Genomic DNA, 16,714 nt, shown 5'->3' on the forward strand with positions numbered 1-16,714 from the left:
ACCATGCAAGGTCTGCCACCTAGTTAGTGATGTAAAATTCCCGGGATCGAGGAAATATTCCCAGGGAATTTAAGGGAAATATTCCCAAAAATCATAAATTCCCGGGAATTTATGGGAACTTAAGGAAATTTATGATTTTTTTCATAAAAATGACCGAAAATACGTTTTTTGTTACACAAGGTCTCAATCACCTGTTATACAACAGATTTATGTAAGAAATAATATAAGGATGTATCATCAATCAATCATCAATATATATATAGAAGCGAAATGGCACTCACTCACTGATTGACTGACTGACTGACTCACTCACTCACTCACTCGCATAACTAAAAATCTACCGGACCAAAAACGTTCAAATTTGGTAGGTATGTTCAGTTGGCCCTTTAGAGGCGCACTAAGAAATCTTTTGGCAATATTTTAACTCTAAGGGTTGTTTTCAAGGGTTTAAAGTTTGTCTTTTAGCATGTATATTCTTCTTCTCCCAATCTCTTAATTATAATTGAAATTTCCATATCATATGTTACTATAGAACTACAATCTAGATAGAGTACCTCTTCGAAACAGTTGTTAACTGGCAACTAAATTAATAATTTTGTCAGGTTGGCATTAAGTTGAGTTGACTTTGTTAGGTTGGCACCAAGTTGAAGATTTAAATGCATTTATTGCGGAAAAATTGATTGGGCACTGCTACTTCAATCCTGGGAATATTATATTACTAGCAGTCAGGCTCGCTTCGCTCGCCATATCCATTTAGCCAGCCGTTTAGTCTGGACCCCCGACTGGATTGTCCTAACATATGATAAAAATGCCCAAATGAAAAATGCAGGCGAGCGAAGCGAGCCTGCTGATCTCATTCTAGGACGATCCAGTCAGGGGTCCAGGGGGCGGAGCCCCCTAGCTAGACGGATATGGCGAGCGAAGCGAGCCTGACGGCTAGTAACTTATAAATTGTAGTAAGTTCATAGAAAACATCCAGTAATTTGAAGTTCATTGACTGATCATAGACTGAAAGGAGAAATGAGCACTCAATAAATCATTCAATTGCACCACTATTATCATGGTACTTTCATGTCTTACAAGTTGAATAAGATTTTTTTACTTACTAATAAATGCCTGTAAATCAGGTAAACAAAGTCAACAAAGTATTGAGTGTAATTTAACTTCCATTGCATGATTTTATTCAATTTCTCCGCACAAAAATAATTGACCCCCTAAATAAAGATTAGAGTAGAATATACATCCAAAAATTAGAAAATATAAAATACAGCAAAATAGGCTAAACTAAAACAAGGAGCATACTCGAGTTTAATTCAATATTAAAAAGAAGATGATTCCACAGCTCACAACCTTTCAAGAGTCATTGAGGCTCACTTAACTGGTAATAAGATACTAGTCCAGGCAACGAATGCTCGAAAACATATAGAGGGAGAAGTTTGGAACCCAATTTTTGACCTCGCAGTCCTTTTAAGGATAGTGAGGGGGTATAAGTAGCATACAGAGTGGGTGAAAAGTCAGAGAACGGCTTAATATCTCATACACAAAGATTATTTGACGGTTGGTATGATTGGGGATCCTACTCAAATTGAAAATACTACTTTACTATGACTTCAAAAATCTGGTTCGCCATCTTGGATCCGCCATATTGGATGCAACTTTATTATTTTGAATAGGAAGGTGGTCATGCGATACATGATTTCGATACGAAATTTCAAGAAAAAAAGAATGGCGAAAACCGCATATCGATATCTCAAACCGTTTAGAAGATATTCACATTATTAATCAATACTATTCAAAGCAGAAAGGAGAGAAAAAAGTCCGAGAACGGCTTCATATCTCATACACAAAGGTGTAATTTGTTGGTGGGTGTGATCGGGGATTCTACTCAAATTGAAAATACTACTTTTCTATAGCTTCAAAAATCTGGTCTGCCATCTTGGATCCACCATATTAAATGCAACTTTATTTTTTTTAAATAGGAAGGTGGTCATGCGATACATGATTTCGATACGAAATTTTAAGAAAAAGAGAATGGCGGAAACCGCATATCCATATTTCGAACCGTTCAGAAGATATTCACATTTTAAATCAATATCATGCATATCAGAAATAATGAAATACATAAGAGTGGTATTGATTAATAATGTGAATATCTTCTGAACGGTTTGAGATATCGATGTGTGGTTTTCACCATCAATTTTTTCTTGAAATTTCGTATCGAAATCATGTATGGCATGACAACCTTCCTATTTAGAAAAATAAATTTGCATTCAATATGGCGGACCCAAGATGGCAGACCAGATTTTTGCAGTCATAGTAAAGTAATATTTTAAATTTGAGAGGGATCCCCAATCACACCCACCTTGGAATCACAATTTTTTATGAGATACTAAGCCGTTCTCATACGTTTTTCTCTCCTTTCTGCTTTGAATAGTATTGATTAATAATGTGAATATCTTCTGAACGGTTTGAGATATCGATGTGCGGTTTTCACCATTCTTTTTTCTTGAAATTCGTATCGAAATCATGTATCGCATGACCATCTTCCTATTAAAAAAAATTTGCATTCAATATGGCGGCTCCACGATGGCGGACCAGATTTTTAATGTCATAGTAAAGACGTATTTTCAATTTGAGTAGGATCTTCAATCACATCCACAATCAAATTACCTTTGTGTATGAGATATGAAGCTGTTCTCTGACTTTTCACCCACTCTGTATTAAAAGTCCTCACTCCTATCTTGGAACACAATTTTTGACCCCGTAGCTCTTCTTTCAAGGATAGTAAGGGAGTAATCATATCAAAAGTCCTCACTCCTACCCCCTGTGTAAAAAAATACATTTTTTCGATGCATTGTTGTTGAGTAATAAGCCCTGAAAGGGCAAAAAGTTGGAAGAATAACCGTCTTCACAAAGATTTACCGTAACACTTTTAAAAGTGAATATCTCAAAAACTATCTTTAAAAACTCCACTGTACAAACTTTGTAGGAAATTTATCTAGCATCATTTTTACTCAGTTAGCCATTTCGCTGAAATGCATTGTTTCCCAGTCTGAGTAGATTTTGGCCCACACCTTCTACTAGAATTCCCAGTGTCGCTCTGGGCCGGCTAGACTCAGTTGGCGTCTGGGGTGGGCCGCAGCAGGGGACGGGAGGCTTGGTGTGGTGTCCATCACCCACCCTCGTTCGAGTCGGGGGTTGGAACAGGTCCTTGAGTACCTTATTGAAGTGATTCCCTCTTTTAGGGAAGAGGGGCCGTGCTTTCGCACTGCCTAACAGGTTTGGGCGGGGAGAGATAGGAGTAGGAACAATCTGGTGTCTTCTGTGAGTATGATTTCTGGGACGGGATAAACGTTCCGAATCGTTACTGGACGTCCTCTTGCAATCCCTCTTGGAATTAGCAAGATAGGAGGACCCTGGGTCTGGGCGTCGCTAACAGTCACCGGGTCCCTCACCTCGGGCACCGGCTGTTTCTGGCTATCAGGATTGATGTCTCGGGGTCGAGAAAGGCGTTCCCAAGCCTTACTCGAGGTCCTCTTGCTATTCCTCTTGGAATTAACAAGGTAGAAGAGTCCCGGAACCGGGCATCGCTGGTGGTCACTGAGTCCAACACCTCGGTCACCGGATATTTCCTACTGTCCGGATGTGTGTCTCGGGGTTGAGAAAGGCCTTCCCAAGCCGTAGTCGAGGCTCTTTTGCTATTCCTCTTGAAATTAGCGAGGTAGAAGAGCCCCGGAACCGGGCGTCGCTGGCGGTCACCGAGTTCAACACCTCGGTCACCGGCTATTTCCTGCAGTCAGGATGGAAGTCTCGGGGTCGAGAAAGGCCTTCCTAAGCCTTACTCGAGGTCCTCTTGCTATTCCACTTGGAATTAGCAGGATTGATTGATTGATTGAGTACTTTATTTATGTAGATTACAATATACTGGCTTATACACTTATATACAATAGCTTACAATACAGCAAAATTATAGATGAATTTACATAATATAGACTAAGAAAATAATTATTGAACTGTATATGATATGAAAAAGTAATTTGTAATATAATAACTATAGATATTATATTGTTATGCATCTATATAAATTGGCGGAGCTTTGGACATATCAATGTCCATTCTTCGGAAAGAATATTAAAAATATCCTCCCCACTAACTCTCTACCAAATCCCTACCAGGATAGGAGAGCCCTGGAACCCTAGTCTAACGTCCGGCAACGTCCGCCGTGGCTCGATCCTATTAGTGTGGAACTGCTGAGTTTCGCCGTGCTTCCGCACTGCATAGGTACGCTGTGCTTTCGCACTGCTTAGGCCGGTTACAGAGCTCGACCGACCGTCAGTGCGTACGTCAGTCGCGCTTGTCTTTTCCATAGATAATCCATGTATCCGTACAGAGCAGGACTGACGGCACTCATGCGTACGGTCAGGACCATGCGTGCGAAAACCATTGGTCGAGCTCGTGCGCATGCGTCTCAAACTGAATATGAGCCAATTAATACCTATGTAGTCGACAATAGTTTAGCTAACAATTCTCTTGGCAACGATCCACTTTCGCCTCGGCGTCGCAACGCTGCTTCTGGTGCTGCTGGTGGGGAGTCGGCTGTGCAGAACTACTCCCCTGTCGCTCAGAGTCAGGTGTCCACATTAATTGATAGATTGAGTGCCTTTGTGTGCGAAATGCCTATTATTGTTCTGGAATGTTTGCTCACATAAAAGATCTTGTGATTGTTGATCCGGTAGTAACATCGCTCTTAATTAATGATAGTAGCTTTGATTCTTCTTTCCTAAATTCCGATAAATATGCAAAGAAAAATATAGTGTTTATTCTTAATGATATAATCTAAATTCTAACAGTAATTTTCACTCTGGTTGGAATGGCTATCACTGGAGTCTTGTTATCTACGATTTTACCTATTCTTCCATTTATCATTTTGATTCTTTGAATAACTTCAATGAAAAACCCATGTCAATTTTGTTGGATAGGTTGAAACATGCTTTAAAAGTAGATAAGGCAATAGCTGTTGACTGTTTGAAGCAGGAAAATTCACATGATTGTGAGATTTTTGTTCTTTACCATCTAGAGCAGTATGTAAGAATGAGGATGGAGAATAAAGATAAAGGTGCTGTTCTGAATCTCAAGTTCACAAAGTTTGACATAAAATTGTTTAGATGGAGAGTGCTTGACACGATTGCTCAGTATTTGAAGCAAAAAACATTCAAGAGTGTAGAATGTATTAGCATAGAGAAACAATAGCATAAGTAGATATCCCATGGTATAGGGCGTTTAAGTCGCAACTTTCACTGTTATCTCAAGCCGATAGTTCACGTAGTTCTTTCCCATGCAGCTGTGTGACGCTGGTAGTATCTCAAATTGTGCCGTTCATACACTCTCACACCAACAGAAAAGTAAAAATTGACAATAATCGACTTGAGATAACAGTAAAAGTTGCGACATAAATGCCCTATACCATGGGATATCCACTTATGCTATTGTTAAGAGTCATTTAAATGAAATAGTTATGAATACCTTTTATTTTAGGCTTCTTTATCAACCATCCTCTTGGAACTTTATTATAGAGCTTATTTCTCAAATATGAAATACTTCTACGGGATAGGGTGCTGTCAACTCTTTCAATTAAGATTAAGTTTTTGAGCGACTTGTCCAGTTACTCTTTGAAAATTTTTTAATTTGAGCACATGTTTCTTAATAGTCTTTAAAATGAACAATTATTGTCTTATAACTTAGTGAACAGATTGGAATTTTGAAACAATGTGACACTTGAGAAATCTCTTGGATACTTCATTATTGTTTTGATAACTAACTTTTGTAGAAGAAATAAAGGTATCAAATAAGTTGAATCAAAAGTTCCTCCCCTTATAGAATTACCATACTGAACTAAGGATTGGAATAAAGCAAAATAAACAGATTTTAGTAATTTTAGACTCAAAATACTTCCAAGCATGTACATTTTCAAATTGACCACCCTTAATTTTCTACAAAGGTAGCTAATCTGAGGTTATTAACATAGATCAAAAATAACATTAGTCCCAATACAGTCCCTTGAGGTAGTCCCCATGTCACATCTCTAATCTCACTCTTGTAATTTCAATATAAATGTTTTGAATAGCACAACTGAATGCAGGAATCTAGTTCTGGTTTTGGAGCAATTTGGTCTACACTATACAATATCTGAGCCAACAAGAGTCAGGCCTGAGTCCAAGACTGTGATAGATAATGTATTGACAGTGATAGTTGCAGTGATAGTAGTTTTAATTTTTCTGCTCAAAATTTTCAAGATTATTTCAATATTATTGAAACTTTTGGACTGTTTTGTGTTATTTCCGGCTCTTATCAACCCTTCGAAATTCAAAATTCATCAGTCATATCTCGAATACGTATTCTCTGAGTGTTAATCTTTGGTGAAAACAGAAATTTTAAACTTAACCTCACTTTGGACTATTTATGTGCCAAAATCAAGGAATTGAAGAAGTTTTGGGCAATTGCCTGTTTCTCTTTCCAAATATCGTGTTTGTGACTGTTCTAATAAATAAATAAATAAATAAATAAATAATATAAAGGATGATAGTTGTAAGTCATCGGTTTTACATACTACATTTTTATCTGATCATTTTGCACAAATTTTCTCCACCTCTTTCGTTCTCAATAGACGAGCAGTTAATGGGAAGGAGAATCAGTTAGGTGTTCCTGTTTTCAATTTATCCATTCCAAATTTAGCAAACTTGAAAGCTGCTCTCTGTAGAGAATCCTGGTACTTTGTTTATGATGCAACTGATGTTAATAAACAAAAATTTGAATGCTTTCACAGCTCTCTTCTGTATAATCTCCGTATTCAGTGTCCACCAATAAAAATTAAGGGGAAAAAGGTGTTTTGAAAGAAAGGTGCTATGTAAAAAGAAAAATAAGGGAGAGGTTCGAGAGGCTCACTCCTGATATTCAGCGGCTACGAGCTCTTTTAGATATCTCAAAATTTAGAATTGAGCATGGACTAGTAATTGATGAAGATATATTGGGAAGGGTTAAACAGCAGTATGTAAATAGAGTTATTGAGGCGAAGAGGGAGTTTTATGGAGGTCTCATCTCAAATTCCACTAACAAGTCTAAAACGAGCTGGAACATAATCAATCAATTTAGAGGTAAGAGTGGTACAAGTGTAAGGGATATAGTCTATGTCTTGATGTGAATGACAGGAGTGTTGAAAACCCTGAGAGTTTTTTAATGAGTATTTTATTTCCATGGCTCCTGGAACACAGTCTGCTAATACCGGTACATGAAGAATTCCACATAGAAATATTCCAAGAAGTTTTTATCTGAGTCCCACAAACAAAACAGAAATTTTAAAAATAGTTAATAACTTGAAAAATAAGAATAGTGTTGGTTACGATAATATTCCCATCAAGGTTTTAAAGGCATGTGGTGATGAGATTGCTGATACACTTGTTTTTATTTTGAATGGAGTCTTTCAGATTGGTTTGTTTCCTGATGCATTGAAAATTGCAAAAATAATTCCTCTATTCAATAAGAAGGGTAACAGAGCAAACATGAAAAATTATAGACCCATTCCTGTGCTGCCAGTCTTATCAAAGATTCTTGGAAGGGTGATTTATGACAGAATTATTGACTACCTACAAAAATTTGATTTATTGAGTGATTGTCAGAATAAATTCGTTAAAGGTAAATCAACTATCACAGCAGCAACTAGATCTATTGAGAGTATAATTGAGGCTATGGACAATGGGAAAGCTGCTATGGGGGTTCTGCTCGACTTATCACGAGCTTTTGATAGTGTCGATAAAGGAATTCTACTGAACAAACTGCACTCTCTTGGTATGAGGGGTATTATAAATAATTTGATAGAGTCGTATGTGTCAAAGAGGATGTAGTATGTTAGTATTAAGAATGGAGGTAGAGTTGTAGATTCTGAGAAATTGTAAGTAACAAAAGGTCTTCCTCAAGGCTCTATACTCGGTCCTCTCTACTGTTTGTTTTGTATATAAATGATCTACCGTCGTCTGTTTCAAATGATTGTGATTGTAAAATCTGACAAAGCATTTATTGGAACGGTTCCACTTGTTACTCGTTCCGCTACTACGTAGACATCATGTCGTCATTTTGTCTGTCTGCGCTGACCAGTGACGTCACAGTCAAGGTTCGCGGCACTGCTCTAGTCAAGTTGGTTTTCTATACTTCTATTCGTACTTTTTCGTCAGATTATTTGCCGTTGCAATTTTAATATTTATACTATTCGATTTTTTGGAATTTAATCTTGTCTTTAGGCATCTTACTTTCTAGATATTTGTTACTTTTTCACCATGCGGTTGCAAATGCTTTACCTACGTTTCAAACACATCCGGCATCTTGCTTCTTTCATTGAGCATTGTAGCGTCTTTTTGTCTTTTCAATGGTTCCTAGTCGATAGTGCATTTTACGCTGTCGGTCTAAACCTTTTATCCATTTTCATCGGACCTATGAAACGTTTTTAAAGGTGAATTATTCTTCGAATTAATTCGTTTGTTCTATTCTTCAATTGTGATTCAATTATTCATCGATTTCTTCACTCATTTACTCTGTTAAACTTTTGATAAACTTTGTCAAAAATTGCAACCTCGTGTGAGCGTTTCATCGCTATTTATTTGATCTACAGAACGTTTTTAAAGTGTGAATTATTCTACAAATTAATTCATTTATTCTATTCTTCAATTGTGATTCAATTATTCATCGATTGCTTCGCATATTTGCTTTGATAAACTTTGCTAAGTTCACAACCTCGTGTGGGCGTTCATTGCTATTTATTTGATCTACAGAACGTTTTTAAAGGTGAATTATTCTTCAAATTGATTCATTTATTCTATTCTTCAATTGTGATTCAATTATTCATCGATTGCTTTGCATATTTGCTCTGATAAACTTTGCTAAGTTCACGACCTCGTGTGGGCATTCATCGCTATTTATTTGATCTACAGAACGTTTTTAAAGTGTGAATTATTCTACAAATTAATTCATTTATTCTATTCTTCAATTATTCATCGATTGCTTCGCATATTTGCTCTGATAAACTTTGCTAAGTTCACGACCTCGTGTGGGCGTTCATCGCTATTTATTTGATCTACAGAACATTTTTAAAGTGTGAATTATTCTACAAATTAATTCATTTATTCTATTCTTCAATTATTCATCGATTGCTTCGCATATTACTCTGATAAACTTTGTCAAATTACAACCTCGTTTGGGCTTCAATTGCCATTCTTCTACTATTGGCTTCACCTCGTGAAACTCAAACTTCCAAGTTCATCATCTCTACCGTTTGGAAATCAATCTAAAAATTCCACAACTTGAAACTCGGATTATTCATTTGGGATTCTACATGCTCCAGCCTACATTTCCACTGGGGGATTTGCCTGCTGTGGTGGACGTTTCCATGCTTGTCATCGCATGGCCAGATCACATCATCGCTTGTTGATGTCCTGTTCCTGTGGGTATTGCGGAGTCATTGCCTGTCTGCCTGGCTGCATCTCCTCTTCAAAATTTTATTCAGGTTACGTAAATCGTTCTATTCAATTTTCATTTACGTATGTATCATAATTGTTTTATTAATGTCTATCTTGACATTCAATTCACTGAGGCCACTGATGCCTATTAATTGATTTATTAATGTCTATCTTGACATTCAATTCACTGAGGCCACCGACGCCTATTAATTCATTGTATTTAACAGCTACCCTTGGCTTTACAAGTGATTTTCTGAGGCCACTGACGCCTATATAATTGTATTCAATAGTAGCAACTATTTCATTGGATTTGACAGCTACCCTTGGCTTTACAAGTGATTTTCTAAGGCCACTGCCGCCTAATTATCGTTTGATTGATGTCTATCTTGACATTCAAATCACTGAAGGCCTATGCCGCATATATTTTTATGTATTTTACTTATTGAGCACTATTTACAGCTCATTATTCCTTTGTACTATTGATGTCTATCTTGACATTCAAATCACTGAAGGCCTATGCCGCATATATTTTTATGTATTCCACTTATTGAGCACTATTTACAGCTCATTATTCCTTTGTACTATTGATGTCTATCTTGACATTCAAATCACTGAAGGCCTATGCCGCATATATTTTTATGTATTTTACTTGTTGAGCATTATTTACAGCTTATTGTTATTTTACTAATCATTAATATTGAACCTTACAGCAATAACTTTCATTATAGCACTCAATTTATATTCATTTCAGGTATCATCAATACTACCTTTTCGATTATTGTCAGGCTTCAATGGTCATTAATGTCATTGACCTAATTTCATTTAAATTTTGTATTTCTCTAACGTTTTTTCACATGTTGTAATTTTCCCAAGATATTTAACTTAATATACTTACAATTGTTTTTGTATGTGGCCATCTGCCTATTATTATTTTATTGATCCCAAGATATTTGACTCAATGTTTTTTGTATGTGGCCATCTGCCTATTATTATCTTATTATTATTAAATCTTATGTTGTTGATTCATTTAGTCTTTTATTGGCGTACTTACCACACTTCAAGCTATCAGTATTTTTATGCACAGAATTCAAAGATTTATTTGTAGGTATTTATAACAACTATTATTCACAGTCCACTGCCCTGACCTTGGATTCTGTCAGTGATATTACATTGTATGCTGATGACACAACTCTGTTACTCCATGGCAATAGTATTGACCAGCTGGAGCTGAAAGAAAATTTGTCTTCAAATGAGGTTGTGCAGTTGTATAATGATATATGGATATATGATATAAGGATATATGTTGGTAGCACTGGCTGCCTTGACTGGTTGATTGTATTTGTGTCTCCAAGTTTATTTCTTTTCAAGTATTTTCAATAGTTTTTCATTACTTAAAAATAGTTTTTCGAATACATATAGTGGTTGACTTCAAGATTAGTGTCAAATCGTGAGTAAAAACCTGGAAATTGAACTTTTTGAGGTCAAAATTGTATTCTAACCTACCTGAAAACAATGGAGAAAGCCAGTATTTAATGCATTTAATCTTGCTTAATGAACTTTGACCACCCTGTTTTAAACGTAAAGATTTGAAATTTCCCTTATAGAACTGTCACTAATAAGAAACAAACTTCTGAATTGGGACTACACAGAGGAGTGCTCAATCCTCTGCGGTTCCCCGTTTCATCTAGAACTTCAACCGTTGCACGGTTGCTTAGCTGTTGTAGCAGCTGTCCACCTGTTGACCACTGATTGACTTGATAGTTATTGGATCAATCTCGACGAGCAGCAGTGTCATCGTTTCGAACTGTTATCACTCATAATTTTCATTCATTCGTAGATATCATCCATTCATTTACTAATGGCTCATTTATACTTTATTTTCTAGACCAGGGTGTTAACTTATCCTTATTTTATAATAGAATAATTCATTTTATTTTAATTGTGAAGTAGTTTTCTTTCATCTAGGATTATAACAACTAATTACTTAAATCAGCCCCATATTCAACCATTTTGCATTATTCTGCAAGCAATTCATAGTTAATTTATTCACTTTATTGCCAATTGATTCATTGATTGCTATTACCAATAATTATTGTAGAGTAGGGAAATGGATGAACTTATTATTGGACAGACAAACAAAAAAAAACCTAAATTGACTTTCCGGTGTTTTTTGTACAGAAAGGCTGTAGTTAATTCAAAAGGTGAAATACAATGGCGCTGTCTATCGAAAACGTGTAGGGCAACTCTCAAGACAGACAAAGAAATAAAAAATATATTAGAAATGAAGTTGTCTGGTTCTCATAACCATTCTCCTCCTGTAGATATAATAGATAAATCTGCTAACAATTCTGTTAGAGGGGATTCGGTTCATAATACCACTGATCTATCGCTGGATATACCAGCTATTCCACGCTGCAACAGCCAAATCCTGCCTGCGGCGTCAACACCTCATAATAATAGTAGCATAATACTATCAAATAATACTACAGATAATATTTCACTGCACAATAACTCCATAAAAGATTATTGTTTATTTAATGAAAATATCTCTCTGAGAAATGAAATGAAAAAATTGAGAAGAGAATGGGAGGCAGCAGTCGATAGATCTATTAAGAATGAATTGAAGTTGATGAATCTTCCTGGAAAATCGTTAGTAGATTGTGGAACTCGGACTGAATGTGAAAGTGAGATCGTGAAATCGGTGGCAGAATGTGCAACTCAAACAGAGTCTGTGAGTGATATCTCTGGTGATTTGTGCTTCTCGGGAGATGTCCTATGGGAGGATTCGGTGAAAATGTTGCAGGACCTGCATTACAGATCTCTGGCTCAGATGAATCTTAATAATGAGAAATTGGAAATGGACATTTTAGAACTTCAAGATGATCTAAAAAAATTCAATCTGCAAGTATTAGAAGCAGAGAAATTGAATGACTCTCTACAGAAGACAGTGGACGAATTGAATCAACAGATTTCACATTTAAAAGCTTACTGGAATGAATCGAGTACACAGACTTCCCCTATTGATTTTCCTAATGTAGAGCAGAAAGAGGTCGATTTTGATTTCGGAGTTGAGAGGTGGATGTTAAACTCAAAAAAAGATATCCACATCTGGGCTGATAGTCACGGCAAGGGTCTAAGAAATATGTTGAGTGAAAAACTACCGACGCAGTTCACTTGCAGTGCATATATAGCTCCAGGAGCATCATTTGAAGTACTTGCTAAAAAAATTTTGGATCCAAATAATAATAGTCTAGCTAGAAGTGACTGGAATATCCTGATTGCTGGAACGAATAGTGTTACCAAAGATTTTACCGAGAGGAATTTGAGGGAGTATACTGAGGGCCTGGTTGACACAGTGGAGGGATTCTCAAACCATAACCTTATAATAGCAACTATCCCCCATCGGTATGATTTGCATGCTCATGATTCCATTAATATAATGATTTCAAAATTGAATGGAGTGATTCCAAGGTTGCCATATTTTTAGCCAGTCGGAGGTGCTGTTCACCTTTTATGTTTCTGTGTTTTGTGTGTTTCTTTGTTCTGTGTTAACCTTCTATCCTGCAGTGCGGAAGCACGGCGTCCTTTGGCAGTGCGAAAGCACGGCATCCTTTAGCAGTGCAGAAGCATGGCGACTCTTGCAGTGCGAAAGCAGCTCTACAGTACCTCCTTGGTAAAGCTAGGCCGGGGACGTGGCCAGATAGCTTGCTGTTTTTCTTTTGTCGGTGCTGACGCACTGTCACCGGTTGGCGAGGAGCCAACCTGGCGCCCAGTTGTTGCTTGGTCTTCTATGACCGGCGGAGAGGCAGCAGAATGTACTCAGTGTCTTGGGACATTCTGTCAGCCATATACCCTTTCCATCCTCACCCCCCACCTTCCTTCCCATTTCTTTCCCCCCCTTACTCTTAGTAGGAACAGTGTGTCACGATGTATATCGTAACTAATGAGGGGAATTGAGTTTAGGGCTTGTTATAAGATGCTCGGTTATCTCTGATGGAATCACAGAGGTCAAGAAGCAGCCCAGCCGCTGGGCTACCGCTCAGTGGTGATGCGCATCCTTACTCCCCTCCATCTCGGCCACTGAGGGAGGCTCGTAAAAGGCTGGTAGGCAGTCAGTCTGGTTTGGGTATCCAGTGCGAGTGGTCGACAGAGAGAGTGAAGGAAGCAGCGTGCAGCTAGCAACATAGTACATCTCATGCTTTAAGTGTACTCCGAATCCTTCGACAACCGGGAGTTGTGTCTGAGGTTGAAGGTGGTTAATCTCAGACACTGGAAGCTCCGCAGTTCAACACACACTTGGACGAGTGTTGTTAGACTTTTTCAACGAGTTTGGGCATCAACCTGCCTGTTACAACCAGCAGTGACACGCCAGGTTTTGATTAAAACCTGACTACATCTTGGTACATCATCGCCAGAACCTCGAAACGCAAGAGGACCTCGAGAAAGGCTAGGAAAAGCCTTTCCCACGAACCCCGACCTCGATCCAGACTCTAGGAAGACACCCGGTGCCTGAGGACTTGGACTTAGTGCTCAGAAGAGATGTCCGGTGCGCAGGCTCCCGCAGCTTGCTGATTCACTCTGGAATCACAAGAGGACCTCGAGAAAGGCTAGGGAAAGCCTTGGCGAGAACTCAGAGCTCGATCCAGACCCCAGGAAGCCACCCAGTGCCCGAGGATTAGGACTTAGTGATCTGAAGAGAAGTCTGGTGTGCGGGCTCCTGCAGCTTGCTGATTCACTCTGGAATCACAAGAGGACCTCAAGAAAGGTCAGGGAAGGCCTTCGCGACAACTCCGAGGTCGATCCGGACCCCAGGAAGACACCCGGTGCCCGTGAATTGGGACTTGGTGATCAGAGGTGAAGCCCGGTGCGCGGGCTCCTGCAGCTTGCCGATTCGCTCTGGAATCGCAAGAGGACCTCGAGAAAGGCTAGGGAAGGCCTTTCGATGACCCCGAGTTCAATCCGGACCCCGGAAAACACCCGGTTCCTGAGAATAGTGATCCGGTGACCGACTCCAGTAAATAGATCCAAGACACACAAGGGGACGCATTGTGGCACTCGGGAACGTTATTCCCCTCACAGGGACCTCCTTCACTGCAGACACCACAGCATTCCTACTTCTCTCACTCCACGCCCAACCCTGTTTGGCAGTGCGAAAGCACGGCCCCTCTTACCTAAAAGAGGGAAACATTTCTCTAAAGTACTCAAGGCTCTGTTTCAACCCCCAACTCGAACGAGGGTGGTTGGCGGGACCCCACCAAGACTCCTGTCCCCTGCTGCGACCCACCCCAGATGCCGACTGAGTCTGGTCGGCCCAGAGCGACACTGGGAATTCTAGTAGAAGAAGGTGTGGGCAAAAATCTACTCAGAAAATAAACTTAAAAATAAAAGCTCCTCTGGTTGGGATGAGATACCGATGAGGCTGGTGAAGGAAGTTAGCCAATTGGTGGCAAGGCCACTTACACACATCATCAATGTTGTCCTTCAAATGGGCATCTTTCCAGAAAAGCTTAAATATGCCCTCATTATTCCAATATTTAAAAAAGGAGATTCAGAGGATGTAAGGAATTTCAGACCTGTAGCAGTGTTATCTTCCTTCTCCAAGATTGTTGAGAAAGTAATATTTGAGCAGATAACAGCCTATTTGCAAAGACAGCAGATTCTTGTCAACCAACAATTTGGATTTAGAGCTGGAAAGTGAACCAAGATGGCAATTTTTGAGTTGGTAAAGGATGTGATGTTGGCTTTGGATGGTTCACACAATCCTACAGGTATTTTTTGTGACTTATCACGAGCTTTCGATAGTGTTAACCATGACCTTCTATTGAACAAACTTTGGCGATATGGTTTCAGAGGAGTCTCACATAAACTTATTTCATCATATCTTGAGGGCAGACAGCAGAAGGTACTTTTGAGAGATCAGCATTCAGTGTATTTAGATTGGTCAAGGGTCACACTGGGTGTGCCACAGGGTTCAGTTCTGGGCCCCATACTGTTCCTCCTGTATATCAATGATCTTCCAGCTAGTGTTGACTCGAGGATGATACTTTTTACTTAAGATGCAACAGCGGTAGAGAAGCCAGAATTAGGACAAACGGTGAGAGAGGCAATCTTGAAGGCTTCAGAACCTTTAACAGCATGGTTTCAGTCAAATGGGTTGAAGATGCATTTGGAAAAGACCAACATAGTGAATTTTCATGCCTCTCATCTCGCACAAATGGAAGAGCAGACAGAGATGCAATCTGCCTTTGGGAAGTCTGTTAAGGAGGTACAATTCCTTGGAGTGAGGATCCAGAGCTCTTTGAGATGGGCTTCAGAGGTTGTTCTATTGGAGAAGAAGCTGAATAAAGAATTGTTTGCATTCTAAGAGTGATTCGAGGGTCATCAGACATTCCAGCAGCCCTGAGTGTATACCATGCATATTTTATTTCTGTGGTTAGGTACAGCATAATGCTATGGGGAAGTTACCAGACTCTATTGGATCGAATCTTCTTGAGGCAAAAAGAGGCTGTTATAATAATATATGGATTGGGATTTAGAGAGAGTTGCAAACTGCATTTCGTAAGAAATAATCTTCTGACAGTACCAGCAATTTATATACAGGAGCTGGTGACTTATATCAGGAAAATTAGAATTAATATTGAGGAACCCAGACACACGCATACGTATTCAACAAGAAGTAATGTAAATGATTTCCAGCTACCGAGAATTAGATTAGACCTGGTAGGAAGAGGCCCTTGGTATAGGGGTATGAAAATGTTCAATTTGCTTCCATCTTACTTGAAGGATGACACTACTAATGGATGTTTTTTAAATAGATTGAAGTATTATCTTGTCAATAGCTGCCCATACAAGGTTGAAGAACTATTTCAACCATAGATCTCTCGTTTTTCATGCCTAACTGTTTCTTGAATCAAGTAACTTTCATCCTATTATGAAACTTTTCATAGTTTTTGACGTGTTTCTACGTGTTATGATTGTAATGTTTGTAATTGTTTTATTGTATTCTTATTATTGACATGTCATGGCTTGATAAATATTGTATTTATGCAAACAAATGTGACGAATGAAGATCCTATCTTATCTTATAATGAATGTGCTCTCTCTGGTTATCCCGAGAAGAGCCTTGCTATACAATTTAAGGAGAATGTTTTCTTTTTAGCCTGTAGTCATGATAGAGGATAATTTAAAAAAAAATGCTAATGCAGTAAATT

This window comes from Nilaparvata lugens, chromosome 10 (genome assembly GCF_014356525.2).
Source record: "Nilaparvata lugens isolate BPH chromosome 10, ASM1435652v1, whole genome shotgun sequence".
NCBI lineage: Eukaryota > Metazoa > Arthropoda > Insecta > Hemiptera > Delphacidae > Nilaparvata > Nilaparvata lugens.